This window comes from Plodia interpunctella, chromosome 15 (genome assembly GCF_027563975.2).
Source record: "Plodia interpunctella isolate USDA-ARS_2022_Savannah chromosome 15, ilPloInte3.2, whole genome shotgun sequence".
In the NCBI taxonomy this organism is placed as follows: Eukaryota; Metazoa; Arthropoda; class Insecta; order Lepidoptera; family Pyralidae; genus Plodia; species Plodia interpunctella.
Window position 1 is genome coordinate 4383270 of NC_071308.1, and position 19550 is coordinate 4402819.

Sequence of the window (19550 nt, forward strand, 5' to 3'; positions counted from 1 at the left end):
AAGTACATTAGTAAAGCAATTATTGCTTTTCAAAGACAAAGATTATTTATTTGCAAAAACATTAGTTTACATTTTTTACAATGTGGTGTTAAAAGAAAAGCTTAATCCTACATGTTTCACGGTCTACGGGTATGCAAATTTAAATGGAGAGCATGCTATCATTCCACAAACAAAATCGAATAAATAAAAGTAACGAAATTAACTCAATTTCATCTAAATCTATCATTAAATAATCGTTCAAATTATAATAACATTTATCAATCAGCAAGGACCTGAGGTGCTTTTTAAATAAATCTAAATTCTGATCTTTAATTTGTTGTGCAATTTTGTTATAAATTTTAGGTGCCATACATACAATACTTTTACTGAGTAATGCCGTTTTAGAAGGGTGTAAACATAGTCTATAATTATCCCGATGATTTCTTAACACAACATCACAAAGGCGTGGGCGCTTTAAATGTGTATATTAAAATACGTTTAAAACTTATTTCCTAAACATGAATCTTTAAGACATTTCTATAAGATACATCATGTATACCAAGCAATTAGCTATTTAACTAGGTAACAATTAAAACTGATTGAGCCGAGCTTGTATGAAATTCTTCTACGTAGGTATAATATGGTCCCGCGCGCGGGTACCTTTCTAAATCTATGCTTTTGGTTACACTCGTCCGTTGTCTATGAGTATAAATAAAGATTTTGTATAAGAGGGGGTATAATATTACGCAAAGCTCAGCGCAGATGGCGCTACCGGTACAACTAAGGTACACAAAAAGCGCCAATATGCATTATTTTGTCAACTGTGGTCATAAACTGATATAAACTTGATTTTGACTGAAGATCTTACCTGTATGAAATCCATATTTCCAAGTCTTCGTGTGAAGTGTTCTGAGCTTATTTTCGACCGTTTACTGGCTTGAAAATTTTACAGCGTGATGCGTATCCCGTAGGTTTGGAAGTTTTATATCTTATGGAAAACGATTTTTCCCATTATTTCGGCACCCGAATATGCTACATTGTTGTATATTTTCACAAACGAATGCTTACATAATGAAAGGATTAATAAAGTACTCTAAAATAAATGTTTTATTCGACATAGTAAAAGGCGGCAAAGCCTTTCTGTACCTAACATGCAGTGCTGTACTCTGGTGGGATAAATGTGCAGTAATACTCCCCTATTTTCTTTGCTTTTGAGATAAAACTTTTTTTGTTTATGGTTCATACATGAATGATGATAATTATGATGACAATGTCAATTTTATGTGAACAATATTACAACTTCAAACCAACAAAATGAAAATGCTGTATTACTTTCTACTGCTTTATATGTGTTTTGCCACTGTATTATATTTTACAGCTACATTTGAGGTTTGATCTCTGTTTTGTAAAAAATGAGTTGATTATGTATAAAAAAATATTTTATTTTATATTTTGTTAATATTATTTGGATACGAATTTTAACCTGCACTCCATAGAGATCCGAGGACGGAACTTGATGTAAAGAATATATTAGTAGTGTTCTTGTCAAATTTATCTTACATAGATGCGTTTCATTTTTAAAGAAAAAATAGTTTTTGATAAATTTAACAGTGATCTTGTTTACCTATATATAAAGTCTATTTCTTTGAACATGTTGGGGGGTTATATCAGACAGTCAAACGTTCTGAGATTGTACTATACTACGTCACTGTTTTGCATAGAAATAGTAATTTCTTACCAATTCGTGGATAAGGCGAACTCTTTTACTAGTTGCACATTGAGAACATCTTCAAGCTGAATGCGGTACGCTTGACCACAAAACCTCTCTGTGTGATAGACTCCTTAACAATTTTTAATGCAACTTTATTATTTCTCAAATATTTCAATGTTTCCAGTTAATAAGCAGTAAGTATAATATTTCGATACCATAAACGTCACCATCAACCAATGCAATAAATTTAAAAGGTCAACATTAAATCAGGTCAATTTGTAATTTAGTACGACCGTTAAAACTTTTACGAGCAATCTTCGTCAGGCAATAATCTCTTTAGTTGTCATCAAACTCCAGATCCGATCTCTCATTTTCACGATTCTATTGGAAGTAAATCTTCTTATGTAACTAATAAAAAATCCACTGGTATAAAATTAGTGAAAGTATGAAAGTAGCTCCGGTAGTAAATAAATTAAAGAGGCCAGAGGCTATCATGATTTAGTTTGGTGGTCAAGTTTAGTTGGGTGGTGGTCGCTAGAGAACAATCATGTTCTCATGTGCCGCCTGCGCAGCCTGGTAAATTATGTAAAGAACAAATGTATTATTATGTCGATTCCTCCTAGTTCTGGTAGAAGGGGCAAACCCAAGTAATGTTGGCTTGATGTCGTCAGGGATGATGCGTGCGAATGGTCTGACAACTAGGGATGCCGACGACCGTGCAAAGTGGAGACGAAAAAGTAAGAAAGCGTACCTTGGGCTCCGATGTTCAATGGCTGCGGAAGAAACCGGGACAATGCGTGGAAGACAGAAAGATAGCTTTTACTTATAATCACCTACTGCTAAAATGTTATAAACAACTGTTTACTTGTTACACTAATGAAGTAAATGCGGGCTATAGAATGCATTGTAAATGGAATAACTTCGAAATTGTATGGATCTTCCACTAGACGATTAATCATTTTGCATAAAAGACGTTGGTTTTGTTGGCTTTTTGGATTATTAATAACCTAGTTTTCACCAAGGCGTAGTTCGCATAACCTTTTATTAGGTACAGAATATGTAGCTCACGTCATTTTTAGGTCTTACAAATTGATTTACCAATTTAAGTAAAATTAAGGCATATTATAAATAAATGGAGGTAAAATGGCTTTGTCCGCTGGCTACTATAAGAGATTACTTCAAAATATCAGTGCAGCTGTGTCCTTCAGGAAACCATCTGTCTGCCTCGAGTATCATTTGTCATAGAGACGATTCGTTACCAGCGCCTTTCGCTTCGTTCTGCTGAACAAATACCATCAAACATCTTTTCTGTGTCATTTACCGTCAGCTACAACGGTTATAATTTTATCTCGCTAAATGGCCAGACGAATCATATTTAAGAGGCAGAAATAGAAATAAGTATCAAAATAGAAATAAGAAATAAGGTATCAAGGTATCAATCAAGTTATAATATTTATTATAGTTATAATATTATTTTTCCCTTGGTCCGGACCGGACATCTGTACTGTGCCAAGGGTACAAAGAGAACTTAACTTCTATTACAGAATTTACACGCACGTACTAATACTTATTGTGCGTAAAGGAACAGTAATTCTCTAATACACTACTACTAGGGGTACTAGTACTAATACTAGTACCCCTAAGGGTAAGGTAAAACATAAGTACATTATATTTGTTTAAGCACGATCGTAAACTGGACTAAAACCAGAAACATGTCTACACCAGCATAAACCATCTCTGGCCGCGGGCACTATGCTCATGTCGATGTATCATAACAATATGTTAAATCCATTAATTAATTAGGTGTCTAATGTTCATTTTACTTATTCAATTTCAGAACAATGGTTACCCAAAACAAAAGAAGATATTATTTACATTATGTAAGGAATTCATTCCAAAAGGATGAGTATATCGAAAACTTAATGAGCAGTATTACGTTTCACAGTAATTAAATATTTCAAAAAAAGGGTTTTTTTTAATCGGCTTAGTTAAAGTTCAGTATGGTATAATTAAACAAAAACATACAGGATTTAATAAAACAACATTAAGCAAGAATCTAAGCCGAGAATTAGGTTACAAAAGGTAGGGCTCTATTGGGCAATATGACTATATTTACCCTGCAGATTAGACTTACATTTATAAAGCAATATACAACAGATGAATCCTAGGTTACTCCTGCTACTCGTGTCCATATAATTAGGGTGATTGACATCAAGTCAGATACTTCTTTCCATGTGTCAAAAACAAAAAAATGTTTGTACGACAAATGACGTCACAAATGTTGGAGTCAAAAAGCGTTTTAATCCTACTTTACTGAGAACAAAAAATACTAAAGGTATACCATAGATAAAAGAAATATATTTGGTCACTATAAATAAAATTTATCGATTAAAATGGAATTAGTCGGTACTCCGTATCTGAATACATTTATACATCTTATTGTATACATAGGCTAGCTATCCCGTTATATATATGTATATAGATTATATAATAAAGAAATATTAACTTTCAACTAAGAAGTGGGTGGATTTGCTTTAAAAATAATGATAAGGACGGGAAAGTTCAGTGAAGTGTCAAGTGACAGAGCTAAATGGAAGGAGTGGGAAAATGAACAAGAAGAAGTATCTATAGTACACATCGATTTTATCATTGGATTTTCCTTATTCCAAGTATTTTAAAAGCTTAAATATAACTTTGTTGATATGTTTAAAACCACTCTTATGTGTTATCCTAATAATTTTTAAAGAGGGATAAAATCCATTTAAAAATATTAATAAATAAATATTACAAAGAATATTCTTTCCCATTCCTCAGATTAAATGGATTTTGTTTTTCATTTCATTTCACTTACTTAATCAAAAGTAAAAGGCTGTTATAGTCACTATATTTAATATTATTATTACAAATTGACCACATAATCAACAAAAACAAAAATCCAATGATACTATTATTCAAACTATGCGTAGGATTTACAGGCATTCTATTTATAAATCTGTCAATAGTAAGTATTATGCTAGTCTAGTAAATGCTTCCTGAATTAAATCCAAACAAAAGTTTTTTTTAGTTTCACTAAAATTTCACAAACATTGTTATTTTTTCAAATTTTATAGTTAAAACACAATCCAGTTATAGAAAAGGAACATTAAAGAATAAAAATCCATCAGTGTAAAGTAACTAGCTAAAATTCTGAAAAAATCACTTTAAAGCGAGAGTCATTACGAGAGTTGATTACCTACCTTTACATAATTTCTAAAAGGGACCCTTGTCACTCCGTACCCGTGCCTTTAACGCTTTTTGTTGTATATTTACAAATGTAAATGAGAAATGCTTTGAACAAATTTGCTTAGCCATAAGTATTTAATGTCATTGGGAGAGGCCTAATTTGTGTATAGTACTTTAACTTGTTACACAGCCATTTTAATATGCATTTATCATTTTGTACTTAACCAGCTGCGCCCCGGGACTTCGCTACCGTGGGATTTTCGGGATAAAATGTGTTATTTTCTGCACGGACAGAATTTGGCACACATTGCATGTAATAAGATCTCTCTAACAACAATAAAAGCTTTATCTAAAAGGACATTTTTGTAAAAAAAAACTAATTTATATAAGAAGTTCCACAGAATATTACCATTTTTTCTGATTACAAAACAGAAGCTGTCTTCAGCGTTCTTACAATTCTTAGAAATAAAGAGAAATTCAAGTATCTGAAACTAAATTGCATCAAAGAACCAATGCTGTATAAATGTAGCAGAACGTATATCAACGATCCCTAGGAACACAAGTGGAGTAGGGCGTCTATATTTTTATAAAATACTGGATTCGATACGATTCTTTTTTGCAGAACCAAAAACAATAATCTGTTTTGTTAAGTCTAGACAAAGTTAATGTAATTTTTCTTTATTGATTATTATTTGATAGATTTTTTTATTATTATAGAAAATATATAATGTTTGTGCAGATCCAGTCGATGTTTCGGAATAACTTACATTGCTAACTAAATACTTTAAAAAATGTGGATGGCAATTTTAAAACAATTAAGTTAATTCGTTCTAATAGCTAACCTTCACTAGTTAGATAATCATAAATGATAAGATTTTAATGTATAAAGTTAACAATAAATGTAAAAAAAGCTTTGTCCTTATTTTTCGTTAAGAATGGTCACCTCGATCCGAGCTATCCTATCGTGACACGTCGCGCTCTCAAAACTGCGATGATAAATGGAGAGCCTACGTGATTCTTCGTGTATCTGCCCCGGCCAGCCCCCACGGAGCTCTGAATTATTTTTATGTATTGAAAAAGCCCGACTTTGACTTATTGGCTAAGAGCAATTGTATATTGGCTTAGTGTGAGATTCTTGCGAGGCTTGTATGTATATAGATAACTTCGAAAAGTGTATAAAATATTAATGCCTCCAACGTAGTAACGTAGTCCAACGGGATTTTATGTTCTAGATTCATATCTTGTATGCATAAAGAATTAACATAGAGAAGTAATAATAAAAAATACTTGGACACTAACACAAATTTACACAAAACCTAATTATTAAAAAAGTCGAAGTAGTGACGGTGTAGTAGCAGCCATTATAATAAATGTAAGTATAGTTTCGAAAGCCATGTATTACTGGCACGATACATGGAACAAATTAAATGTTTAAAAGTTCACTTTAAAACAAAATCGGACCCTCGTCAACTGCGCCTGCTTATTTCGGCTTAAAAAGATTACATCACGTAATTCCTAATTAATGTTCTACATTACACATTAAAGTAAAAACCAATTTAAAATATGTTCTATCCCTTTCTCATAATCTAATATTGTAAACAATATTAGACATCGACAGAACAAGAAAAAAAATTCATTAAATCATTTAATTTAAAATAACATATCGCCAACATGGTATGTTAGTGGGATTTTACAGCATGCGTGCGTATAACGTTTTCCATGAATTCCACCATATCATAAATCATAAACAAGTATAAAAATATGTTAATTTTTAAGTGCGCTGTTTTGATTTGATCATTAAAATATTTTATTTTACGATTTTCTTTTAGGAATTCGATTTGTGTGAAAAGTACAGAAGATTGATGGAAAAAATAAAAAAAAAATTGTGTAATAATGGCTGTTAAATAGAAAAAAGAATGGGTAACTTTTCATAGCTATGTTATTGTATTGTGTACAATGTTAAATTCCATGTATTATAAGGCCTCAAAATATTTTTAGAAAGAATAGAATGCTGCAGTTAGACACATGCGCAATCTAGGATATAGACAATGGTTGTAGTTGAAGTCATAAAGATTTATGGACCGCAAACCAATCACCCCGTGGCTAGAGCGAAGCAATTTTAGTTGGTAGAGATAACCAAAAGGACATTTACAATGACTTCAAAGCAGGATGTAGATTGTAGTTAGTCAACATCGTGTTTCAATATATTTCCATAATAACGCTTCCCAGATTATAAATAATCTGTATTGAAACACAATTGAGACACGATTATGACTTACGTTAACAGGATCGACGGATATTTTCTTACAACTATGACAGAAAGGTGGTTAGTACACTGGTTGAACAAGCACGTTGGTTATACCAGAAGCATATAATAATAGGCAACCATTTCATATCTAAACCAACATACGTATTGGAATTTTGTATGTACTATGTTGGATAATACAAAACTCTATATTCCTTTCAAGAAAAGCCCATTTATAGTGGTCACACAACACACTGGGAGTCCAAATACATTCTCTTGTGGTATTGATATCTAAATAATGTCTCAGAATTTTTATAAGCCCAATTCAGTCTTGCCATGTGGTAATTACGAATATATCTGAAATGCATTAGTTAAACAATGTCTCTTCGTTTCTATTTCAGAATTTAATTTGAAGCAAAAACTTTAGTCTTTTTTTTCCTTCATTGTCTGAATTCTCTTTTGCAGTTAAAATAACTTATTGAAATTGATCAAACCATACTGTCTAAAAATACCAGGCTCAATAAAAGAACATAAATAACAACGTAGCAAAAATGTCAGTTACGAAACACAGTCCTGTCAAGTGTTAATATTACGTAAACTAATTTGGAGTTGGCAACACTAATCGCGGGACAAGGGGATAAAAGCCCACTTCAGTCTTGCCATGTGATAAGTACGAATATATCTGAAATGCATTAGTTAAATAATGTCTCTATTTAAAGCAAAAACTTTAGTCTTTTTTTCCTTCATTGTCTGAATTCTCTTTTGCAGTTAAAATAAGTTATTGAAATTTATCAAACAATACGGTCTAAAAATACCAGGCTCAAGAAAAGAACATAAATAACAAAGTAGCAAAAATGTCAGTTACGAAACACAGTCCTGTCAAGTGTTAATATTACGTAAACTAATTTGCGGTTTGCAACACTAATCGCGGGACAAGGGGATAAAAGCGGTCATTGTCCCCGGGACAATGGGGAAGGAACCTGGGTCTCTGAATAGATATTCAGACATTCAGAGCTGTGGCACTTGTCGCATGACAAATGGCCGTGTGTCGTGTTTCTCACCGGACACGGACATGCCTTGCAAACAATCGCGCTAACGACTGTATGGATGCAGATGTGAGTTAATGATCAACACTCGATTGCTGATGTTAACCTATTGTTCAATAAGTGCATTTATCCAATAAATATAGGCGACGTGTAGTTCCGTCCTGGAATAAGACCTCCTAAAAGATAAATCGTCTCACGGATGCCGTACGAGGTGACTAAGGGAAATTTACCCTTATAAGCCTCGGAATAATACATTTAATTCCAACATTCAGCTATTCCAACCTGCCGGCTGCCTGACTGAATGAATGAAGAAGCTCTTGTAAGTATTTTTGATAGAAGTACATTGAGAAAATGCTTCCGCTGCTTTAGATTATTTATAACAGGCTAACAGGCTTCGTCCGACTATATTTAACATTTGCTACAAACGCAAAAAGTTAGATATTAAGAAGTTCACATGAAAAATACGAATGTAAAATCTGCCAGAGAAAAGACTTCGCTCATTGGATTTGTTGATGATTCCCACATCTATTTTTAGAGATATTCAGAACAGTATGAAAAAAATGTTGATTAACCATTCAAATAAATTATATTTGATGTTAATACATACATGATGTTAAATTGGATTTTGATGTATAATTTCGTTGTCTTAATTTTTTTGTTAAAATTTCTTTAGAAATAAGCAGTGCCTTAGTACTTTGTACTCAGTTTCATATTTGTACGTTTTATATAAACATTGTTATGTTGTGTACATAAATAAATAAATATATTTCATTCTAGCTACCCGTCCCGGTTTCGCTCTGATAAAGTTATCACACTATCTGTTGGGGAAAACTTTACAAAAATACGTCTGGATGTTTTTGAGTATATAGCGTTAAAAAACTGTTTGAACGCTATATACTCAAAAACATCCAGACGTATTTTTGACAGACCCTAAATATCAATAAGTGTATATCGGTTCTTAGGGTAATCTGGTCCTGGGGTACCGCTGTTTCCATGTTATATCAGTGTAAAAATAGGTAATTAACTAATATTTCTAATTTAATTGTTATTAAGCATAATTTATATGTTACTAAGCATAAAATGAAACATTATTTTGCACACAGCACTATGAAAACACACCATTATTCTTTTTACGAATGCAATCGCTCCTTTTACATTTAATAACCAACAGTTTTTATGAAGGTACGAAAGAAAATACAAGTCAATTTCATAAGTGAAGTGGCAGCGAGCGACGCCAGAGTTCCGCAGTAATGCCTACCCGTGACACGCGGCCAGGTGCTCGACAATTTGATCATACCCACTTGTAATGGAAACTTCGTAAACGGCCGTTAAAAGTAAGTGATCCCCAATACCCATTCATACTCGTAACTCAAGGTTAATTTACTAACAGGTTAATTTATATTTAAAATTGTTATATACTTAATTATGTTTATTTAATTTTTAACATAGCAGTGTATTAAAATACGAAACGAAACGTTAAAAAAAATTGTAAAAATGTTTTTAAATAAAAATAATTAATGTATTTAATCCTTAACGTTATAGAACTCCTTAACGTTGAAACGTTAAGGAGTAAATAGGATAGACACATTCTGATAGACACATTGTTATAAATGTTGATTCGGAAAATGTGTTTCCTTGAATATTTCCAATTCTATTTCCGAGAACTTTTCCTGACAAATTCCATGCATTATCGAAGACTTCGAGAACATCATATGCTGTTGAGGTTTACATATAACTGTTTCGTACATAAAACTAAACCTAAGCGAACCAACAGTAAAACCGCGTGGCTTTCGGAAACCTCACTCTCAGGTATGAGACCACAGGTTATGAATGGGTGCGACACCGACAATTTGAGAGGCGCGTCACCCGGACGTTTCCGGTTCCGCTAGGCCTCCGCCCCGACAGTTATTATTTTTATTGCACGACGTAACTTCATATAACCTGTAATAACATAATAATGTAAGAAAAGCATAAGAAGCATTCGTAAATGTGACAACCATGTGACAATTACTATGTACCTACCTACTTATTTAATGAAATTACTTTTATTTTAACTATGAGTTGATTGAGAAAATAATATATATTGTGACAAATAACGATCCTGTAAGGATAAATTTGATCAATTGTACGTAGGAATTAGTACTTTTTAGAATGAAATGTGAAATATCTTAAAAACAATGATATAATTTGATAAAAATTGAATTTAATAAGATTTTAATACCTTCCAAAGATGTTCCTAAATATTAATTCCTAAAAATGATTCCTAATGACGACTTGTTGTCGTTGAAATGTGTTATGGTTTCAGGAGTTTTGAGTATAGGTGTTATATTTCAATAGTGTACGACATTGAACAACCGTTTAGCAAATAAACTTAATGTAATGAATACTAAAAATATTATATTAAAGAAAGTAGAATTTGAAACATAAATTAGCATAAAATGATTGAAAGCAAAATTAACTTAGACTTGTACAGAGGAGGGCACTTAAACGGCTACCAAGAATATTTGAATTAATCTGTGAATGATATTAAATTGATCTCAGAAACAATTGAGAAATGCTGGCTGCTCTTCACTTTGAAGATTTCTATTAAAACATAACAAAATAATGTATTTAAATTTGCAATTTTGTGCATTAATAAGTCATATTCTTGATGGATAACTTCTTAAATCCGTATAACTTTTTGGTCGGCATATTTTCAGATTAGGAGGGAGTAGCGAAGTTTCTTCTCGAAAAATTGACATTGTCTGAATTGGTGGTTAGTTGAATATTCAATGTTTGCTTTAGCTATTCATTTCAGGTAGAAGTACCCAATTATTTATGAGCTATCTATTAGACTCTAGGCGGCTTTGACGTATTTGAACCAGTTCCAATTTGTTTTTACTTTAGCATAATTTTATTCTGTCATTTACATGTTAATGCAATGTAAAATTCGCAAATTATTAATGTAAAATATAGATACCTGTATTGAGACTGATACCTTTGAATGTTTACAAATTAACTACTTAGAAGGTATTGTACACGTAGGCACGGCTTTTTTCTTTTTCATTATTTTGCGAACCAATATTTTGTTTTTGTATTCCAAAAAGAACGAATCATTCCGGCACAGACTTTTAATGTCCATACATCTGAAATAAAATTAACGTACATTTATCTTCTTTTTGTCCATGCATTGTCTGGACTGTCCAATAACGCTTACGTCGAATTCGGTTTGCAAATGGTGCACAGTGAGGTATTTTTGCGTAAAACAAAAAATGAATGAAAAGGATCAATTTAGTGGCATTCATCCAAGACTTTTTAAATAGGATACATACACAGGCGGATAATTACTTCCCTTCGGTTATTTACGGGTACCCTCGTCACAGCGAACGCTTGTTTTACACGTCATTCTTGTTTGCTAATGAAAAAAGTGCGCGGGAGAAAAATAAATTGCTTTTTATTGTTCGGTGGCGGTCCGGCGTCGGGTGCGTAAATCAGAGATTATAAAGGTTGGCAATGCTGTTCACTTTTAGCCGGTGCAAACAATTTGACAGAAAATGAAATAAACCTCGGCCCAAACTATGACATCTATATTTATAGATTTAAAAAATCGGTATGCACAGAGTTCGCAATTCGATTTAAGTTGTCATCGAAACTTTTTGCAGTAAGACGCTACCAACTAAAAGTGGTTGTCACACTGTGATTGGTTGACTGCGTTGCGTTCTCACCTCATTGTAAAGCCGCTGATTTTCCCTAACGGTAAATAGTTCGCCGATAATATGTAGAAAGCATTAATGGTTTCAATGGTATAACAAATTGCTCAAGTTCAGTCGTTTATTGATTTGTTAAAGTCTAAAGTAGTAAAATTTATTAAAATAAAATTCACGTACTTCCCTTAGAATTTGTGCTGTTACGAATTCATATTTCATTAAAATTTGGATCTTTTGCGGGATAAAGGGAAAAATATCACGCAATCAGCTCACAGTAAAGTTTCACAAAAGCTTTACCGCTAAGAACGGCGAAAGAATACTAATCTTAAGTCGTGTCGCCGCTAAACCCCGCATAGGAGTGGGCTCTAGAGAATAAAGGAAATCTTGTACGCTGCAGAAAGAAATGTACGATTTACACGCACTCGACATGTATTATGTTATGGACCAAGTGATTAATTCGACGCTATAAAAATGCTATTCTGGAATAAAAAGTATTCTGACGGTCAACACGAAGAAGGTATACAATTCGCATAATATAAGACTTGCATCTTCTCGAAACACGAGCTTCACCCTGCAAACTAGTTGCATGTTAATTCAGTGTAGCATCACGTCTCATCCAATTATCATCCATCATAACGATAGTTCCCAGGAATCCCTGATAAGCGATGTATCACCGAACCGTCGTCATTAGCTATGGTTCAATATTCGTTACTAGCGTAGAATAGGCTGAAAATTCATTCATCGCCTCCCTTTAATAGGAATTCTAGAAAACTACAAATGTAGTTATATAATAGCGATAAAGATAAAAGTAAAAACGTATTAACGCAGATACAATAATAATATATCTCTATAAAATATAGCAACAATTTTCAGAAAAGGCTAGAAATCCGACACAGATTATCGAAGAAAGCAAAACGAGAGAAAAAGCAAACCGCGTCAAAGAGCGACTATCCCAATTCAGAACTCAGCAACGGACATTTTCAAGGTACAATACATTGCTAGTTAAGTCAATAAGTTTGAAGAAAGAAATCAATTTGAAGTTTACGTACCTCGACCCCGTGTGCGAAATAATAACAATATAAACATTAAATTGATTGAGAACTCGGACAGGGAAAGAAGAAGTACCGAACTTCTACTATGTAAACCTATTACAGTCTTGTGATTGTTCATGTTCATGCTTCATGTAACCAATACCATTTGAATTGAATGATTTGTTTTCAAATACTTGTCTTTTTTACGTTTTAGCGCTCTCTTGTAAAATTTACCTTTAACCATTTACTTAGTTTTGAAATGGGACAGCCGTACGATTCTTGATAAATTCCCTCGCAACTTTTTTCACGCCATTTTTTTCTATGTTTGTTTTTACTTAACGTGAAACGCGTCATTGAAATCCTTGTTTCGTGCCGGCAGCGTAGGAGCTAGATAAAATATTTCTAATGTTTTGTTTCTTGGAAAGATTGACAATTTTTATTGAGAACTACATAAATACGCTCCGGAGCTTCGTCGCCCTGAGAATTGTGGATTATATTATACTAATGGAAAAGTCCAACTCCAGCAAAAAATCCACCATTCAGTTGAACATGGCAATAAAAAACAATGGTACCGCATCTCTTGGCGAAATTAATCAAATTTAATCATATAATTTGCGTGATTAGAACTAGACATTCTCACAGCGCAATTTTTAAAGGATGAGACGATGGTAACAAAAGTAAGGGCAAAACTTAAAATATACAAATGTTTACATTCACTATCATTATGATCTGCAATACATTTTGTTCATCGAGCGCATTAATAATTCGTGAGCCAATCGAGCTACATTAATACATACAACATTATCTGTTGAACATGTACACAATAATCCAGTATCGAGATGTACTTAGCAGATTACGATCAACTAATTCGAGTAAATCTATTACATATTTGTAAATTCGAGTACGTCTAAAGATGTATAAGTATGTAGGCTCTGTCTGTACATAGGATAAGTATATCCTAAAGAAACATTTTCGGTGACATCGCTATTTGCACTAGTATTGCAACAAATAAATCTGCATAAAACCACAATCACAAAAGACAAGCCAGGATCCCGCGGAGACAAATCCACCCTTCATAATATAGAATTAGTCACAAACATTAATACAGTCGGGCATTTATTTAAGCATTTCAAGTAAACCCACTTGTAAATATGAGTCCACGAAACGCGACAAAAACAGGACACAACAAGAGCTTTACTTAATGCGAATCATATTTCATTGGGCGGGCGGGACTTCCGCCTCCGGAGGTATTAGGGCTCATACACATGGGGTTTTGGAAGAAATACGGCCGCTTTATAGCGATTTCTACTAAGAATATTCATTGTAGTCAAGCATTTTGGTCAAAATAGTAGCGTAGGCCGTAGATCGTGTTCTGCTATGACAGCGGCAGTTAAGTAATTTTCGTAATGGTTAGTCATGGAATGGGCGAGTCCATATTGGCACTCGCTTTCCCGGTTTCTTCCGCAGTCGTTAAGCGTCGGAACCCAGGGTACGCTTTCCTACTTTTTCGTCTCCACTTCGCACAGTCGTGAATAGCTCTAGTTGCCATTATCACTGGTTAGACCATTGGTACTCATATCATCTTCCTGTATTGGGCTATGTGGTGTGAGTCATACATGACCGACGTACCTTGAAAAGATTGGACAAAAGGCCAGTCCCCAGCCACTATAAATGTAATTAAGATTTCCATAATATATATTATAATTCCAATTATAATATCTAAGAGGATTTTTGGTAAGATTCTCGTCTTAACACCTCAATTTATTTTTACACTAGCTGTTCCTCGCAACTTCGCCGACGTAAGCCTATGTTTGATCGAGCATCATAACTTATCTATTCAAAATTCTATTAAATCTGGACCAGCGGTTTAGCCACGAAATAGTGACAGACCGATAGAGTTTTGTATAGTATTATTATAAATACAGAGTCTATCTGTCTGTAAGGATATGGGTGAAAATAAATCTTAACGAATTACCAAAACTCGTGACAACAACTTTGTTGTTTATGATGTTAACTTTCTAGTCCTGCGAGGTTACTATTTGATTGAAATTGTCCGCTTGTCTCTCGAACTGATCGTAAAAGTCGGTCAAGGCATTGAAGTTTCTAATCTTACTGAGAGATTGAACCTCTGGCTGTCTCAAGCTTACACATATGTATTACGTAGGTAAAAAAATCTGTAGGTTAGACAATCTCGAACATATGTTTCAAACTTGCTGCAGATTCCAAAGGCAGTTTTGATAATATTTCTGATAAAAAAATTCGACAAACCGTTAACGACATTAATATTTTCTAACAATAAGAATAATCTTTACTCATCAAGTAATTATACTGACATTACCTAACGTACAAAATTATTTTGATTGATTAATAACGAAAATTATTTTTAGTGTAATTTATATAATTTCAACGTAGTTAAAACGTAACGTTAACGTTTTTAGTAATAATTATCACGATAAATACTTGAAATAAATTAATTTTATTTAAAATATTATCAGATTGCTGCACCTAATTCAAACCGGTCGTCATGTGAACATAACCTTAAATCTTTCAACACAGGTCTACGCTGCGTTAAAATGAATGTAAGCGAACCCCTTTAAATTGTGGTAATATCATCTTTATTGCAGGTAATCTGCAGAATACATTGTTTGTTGGTAATCAACTTGATTACCGGAAACAAATACTTTATCACGTCTTTTTTCGTACCCGTCAGTCAGAGCCAAGAGCTTCGAAAGTCGAAGGCCACGTTTAATTGTATGGCAGGCTTATATCGGTGAAAGTGTGAATAAATAGTAATTAACAACTAACTGCTGCTAATGAGAAGAATCTCATTTGTTGACTTTTACAATCTGCGGGGCAGGAGGAGCTTATGGCTTTTATTATATGACTTTTACAATCTATGTTTCTATATCGGAATATTTTCATTGGTCATAAAAGTAATGCCAGATGCCTTTAGCAGATTAGAGTAAAATCTGACACCAGTGCTAACTAACACACTCGAGAAGAAGAAGACTGGCAAATAAAAATATATAGATTTCTTTGTGAAATGTAAATAATACTTAAGCATTATGATGTTACCACAACCCTTTCGTAAGTTGTACTGAGAAAACATTTTTATTTAAAGTTTGCTCTTTAAAACAAAATGTAATTAATAATATTACTTTTAACAAAAATGGGTTAGATAAGGCCAAAGGCATATTTATTACTACATTTTTACATTTGCCGTTAAAGTTTTATTAAAAAAAAGTGAGAATAAAAAAAAAGAAAAGTAAAATATTATAAAAACTAATTGTTTGCAAGTTTCTGTGTAATACTTCAATATATTCGGAACTACTCAACTGATTACCACAAATTTTCACTAGTACCAAATCGATTGACCTGTATTTTTAGTAACAATGAAAGAGCATCAATGTAATAAAGAGTACATATGTTTGTATAGTACAGAACTAATCCAACTGTATTAACAATAGGCTCTTACAGTAATGCGAATAAGTTGTTCGCACCTGCTCCTCAAGTCTGACGTCCCCACAACTGGGAACGCCTATCAACTTTTCTGTTTCTTAACATGGCACTTACATTTTCACGTACTAACATACATTATACGTGGCATTATGATTATATATGTCATCGTGTTTTCTTTTTAAAACACTTCAAGCTCTTAAAGCGAGGAAATTATTTTATTTTATATATTTTACTTTTTAGTGAGATATCTAGGCTGGCCAATTACAGAATTCTAAATTTAAAATAATACTACACTTGTTTCCACAGCATGGATTTTCAAAGTCTATAAATAAAGAAACCTTTGCAAGTGAAACTTCTCAGGCCCGAAAAGTTTCTTTTTTTTTTTATAAATTTTGGCCATTTATGGTTACAGATGGCCAGTATTTGGAAACACTCAAGTTCACAATATGGACGCACAAATCACTGCCAACAAATAGCATTGTGTGGGGCCCGGTGGAATCGCGTGGATGTGACATGAATAGGGATGGAAATTCACACATTATTGAGTCATACTAAACGTTTTCTAGTAGTCTGGTACTTTACATGTATAGTAACAAATTTATTTTTTATTTTCGAGTTACGTTACCCAGATAGAAATAAAAATCTAATGTCCGATCCAAAGATCGCACAACCCTTGCAACATTGCCTCGTTGGAGGGCCAAAGAAATTATTAGAGACTTTAAATATGGCTGCCTAAGGGAATTCATTAAGTTATTTGTATACAAAATTATAAAGAAGATAATTTTACTGAGACTGTTTAAAGATATTTTTAATAATTTATAAAAACCAACCAAAGGAGCCTCGTCACCTGAGGCTAAAAGTGAAAAATAAAAAGCTGCGGCCATTTACCCGCCGAGAGTTAAGAAAAACTGCGTCTTTAACTCTTAGTTAAAATGTTGCAAACTGAAAAACGCGAACTATTTGTCATAGCTACTTAGCGTCACAGACAATAACTTCACGTTGAGAATTCCCGGGCCATCTCTTTGTCACATTTTGCCAAGAAAGAGTGGCCCTCTTATTCATTTCGCCATTTGCACTTTTCTGATTCTGAAAATAAAAAATAATAGTGTTACTTTATTTCCACGAGTGTGCCTCAAAAACTAAACATATTATTAATATTTTTATTGTGATATGGAACCTTGCTCTTTATCCATCCAATAAGGAAGTATGAATAGCTTTTGATTATGATCATTAATATTTTGTTGTACGGGTCTATAATTGGTTTTTAATTTTGTATGAGACTAATAAAACTGACTCACAATTATACATAAAAGTGTATATATATATATATTACAGTGAACTGATTTAGCTACGTAAACAAAAAACATGAAAACGAACATCTGCATAATCTACATAATAATTACAATAAGTTAACAATGCGTCGTTATGTTCGATAATACATAGTCAGGTACTTAACTAAAAACAACGCATTACTTTTGAAAATATTCATATTATAAAATCTTTTTAACATTTAACATTTCATTTTAACCATCCACGTGATCGAAATTATTGTTAAGTGAATGTACGTCAATGACAAAACACGAATGAAATAAAACCTGAAGCGTTTATTTATGTCTGTCAATCAATAAATTCACTTTCGCTTTTCATTCAATATATTCAAGGGAGAAAAAGAAAAGTAATCTTAAGGATTGGGCTCGAACACGCGAGAAAGATATTGAAGCCATCCGCGAAATAGGAACGCTTTTATTCTGTCAGAGATTATCCCTCATATATTAAGAAACAAACTTTCGCGGGACTTATAATACATTTTGTTGAAAACAATCGCGGCAGGCTTTTGCGGCTTGAATATACATATATTTGTCATTCGTCTGAGGAAAGTTCGTCTGTTTTATTTACTCAAGTCTATTTGCAAAAGTAAGATTATACCCAAGCTATAGCCTCGTTAAGTAAACTATGATTGTTTGATGATGTTAATAATTATGGAAGAAAAAAGGCTGATTTTCTTTTTTCTTTAATGTGCATATCTTTTACCTAAGGTAGTTAAAATTACTGACTCGCTATTATTCAAATTATCCACAAGCTTGAAAGCTTGTAATTTTTGGCATGCCGAACACTATCACTTTTTTACATATGAATGCAAATATTGTTGATCATTTTATTTCCTCGGGAAAATAAGATGAACCATAGCAATATAAGTCTTAAACGAAAGTATAAAAATAGTTCATAGTCAATTCCTCCTCAATATTTTCATTCAGTCCACCTATTTGTATTCATAGGGAAATTTCTTTGAATAGATAAACGGATAAAAAGGGTTTTCCGCATTATATTAAGGTCTGATGAATGGAAGACGAGCGAAGCGCAACGTGATGAAGTTAGCTACATATCTACCCACTAGAGGTGCTTATATCATATGTTGTGTTTTATGTTAACGCATCGTCACAATTTAAACTATATTTTGTCGCCAACAAATTCATGTCTATAGTACTAATACTCGTACTGTGAAAATAATACTCGTAATGTGAAAATATGTTTTCCTTCTTTCAGCATTCGACTGGGGTAGAATTTGGGTCATTTTTGATGTGGCGATAACTAAAAAGAATGGAAAGTAATATAGGCCTACTTCACCGCGGGCGGAGTCGCAGGTAAGAGATTAGTCGAAAATAAAATAAACAATCTATGTACTATTTAGTATTTCATATTAGCTCATTGATTCATGGGTTATTCAAATAGATCGAATGGATTTATAAACTTGAAATTCTATTTTTTTTTCTGGCAAGTGGAACCACATACTATTATTATTATATACTAAAATGTTATGAAACATTAAATTTATCACTTATAAGCACCGATGCGGTCCAATTATGAATGCAAAATATACAATTTTAGAGTTAAAATCATCCACTTCTATGGTCAGTGTCGAGTGGTCATCAGTGATTTGAATAAGCCATTTTAGTCTACATAATAATAACGACAAATATGTTAGAGATAAAAATACAACTGAGACGGATATGAAACAGAGAGATAAAGATACGCTTCTTTGTCAGAAAACTAAATGGAAGCGGTTAATTTATAGCAGCATAAAATAAATTTTATTGCAATACCAAATAGCGTTACACTCAAATCCACAGCGGCAACTAATAAATATCACAGCTGAAATATCAGGACAGTCAA

The 19550-nt window shown here is 32.9% G+C and overlaps 1 long non-coding RNA gene across 1 annotated transcript; it reads right to left on the reverse strand.

The window, feature by feature from the left end:
- Nucleotides 1-9657: 9657 nt before the first annotated feature.
- LOC128675902 (uncharacterized) lies at nucleotides 9658-11735 on the reverse strand. The gene is made up of 3 exons (XR_008405338.1): nucleotides 11515-11735; nucleotides 11163-11328; nucleotides 9658-10144 (listed from the first exon to the last, which is right to left on the reverse strand). It is a non-coding gene; the product is annotated as an uncharacterized LOC128675902 (long non-coding RNA).
- Between the last annotated feature and the right edge of the window lie 7815 nt (nucleotides 11736-19550).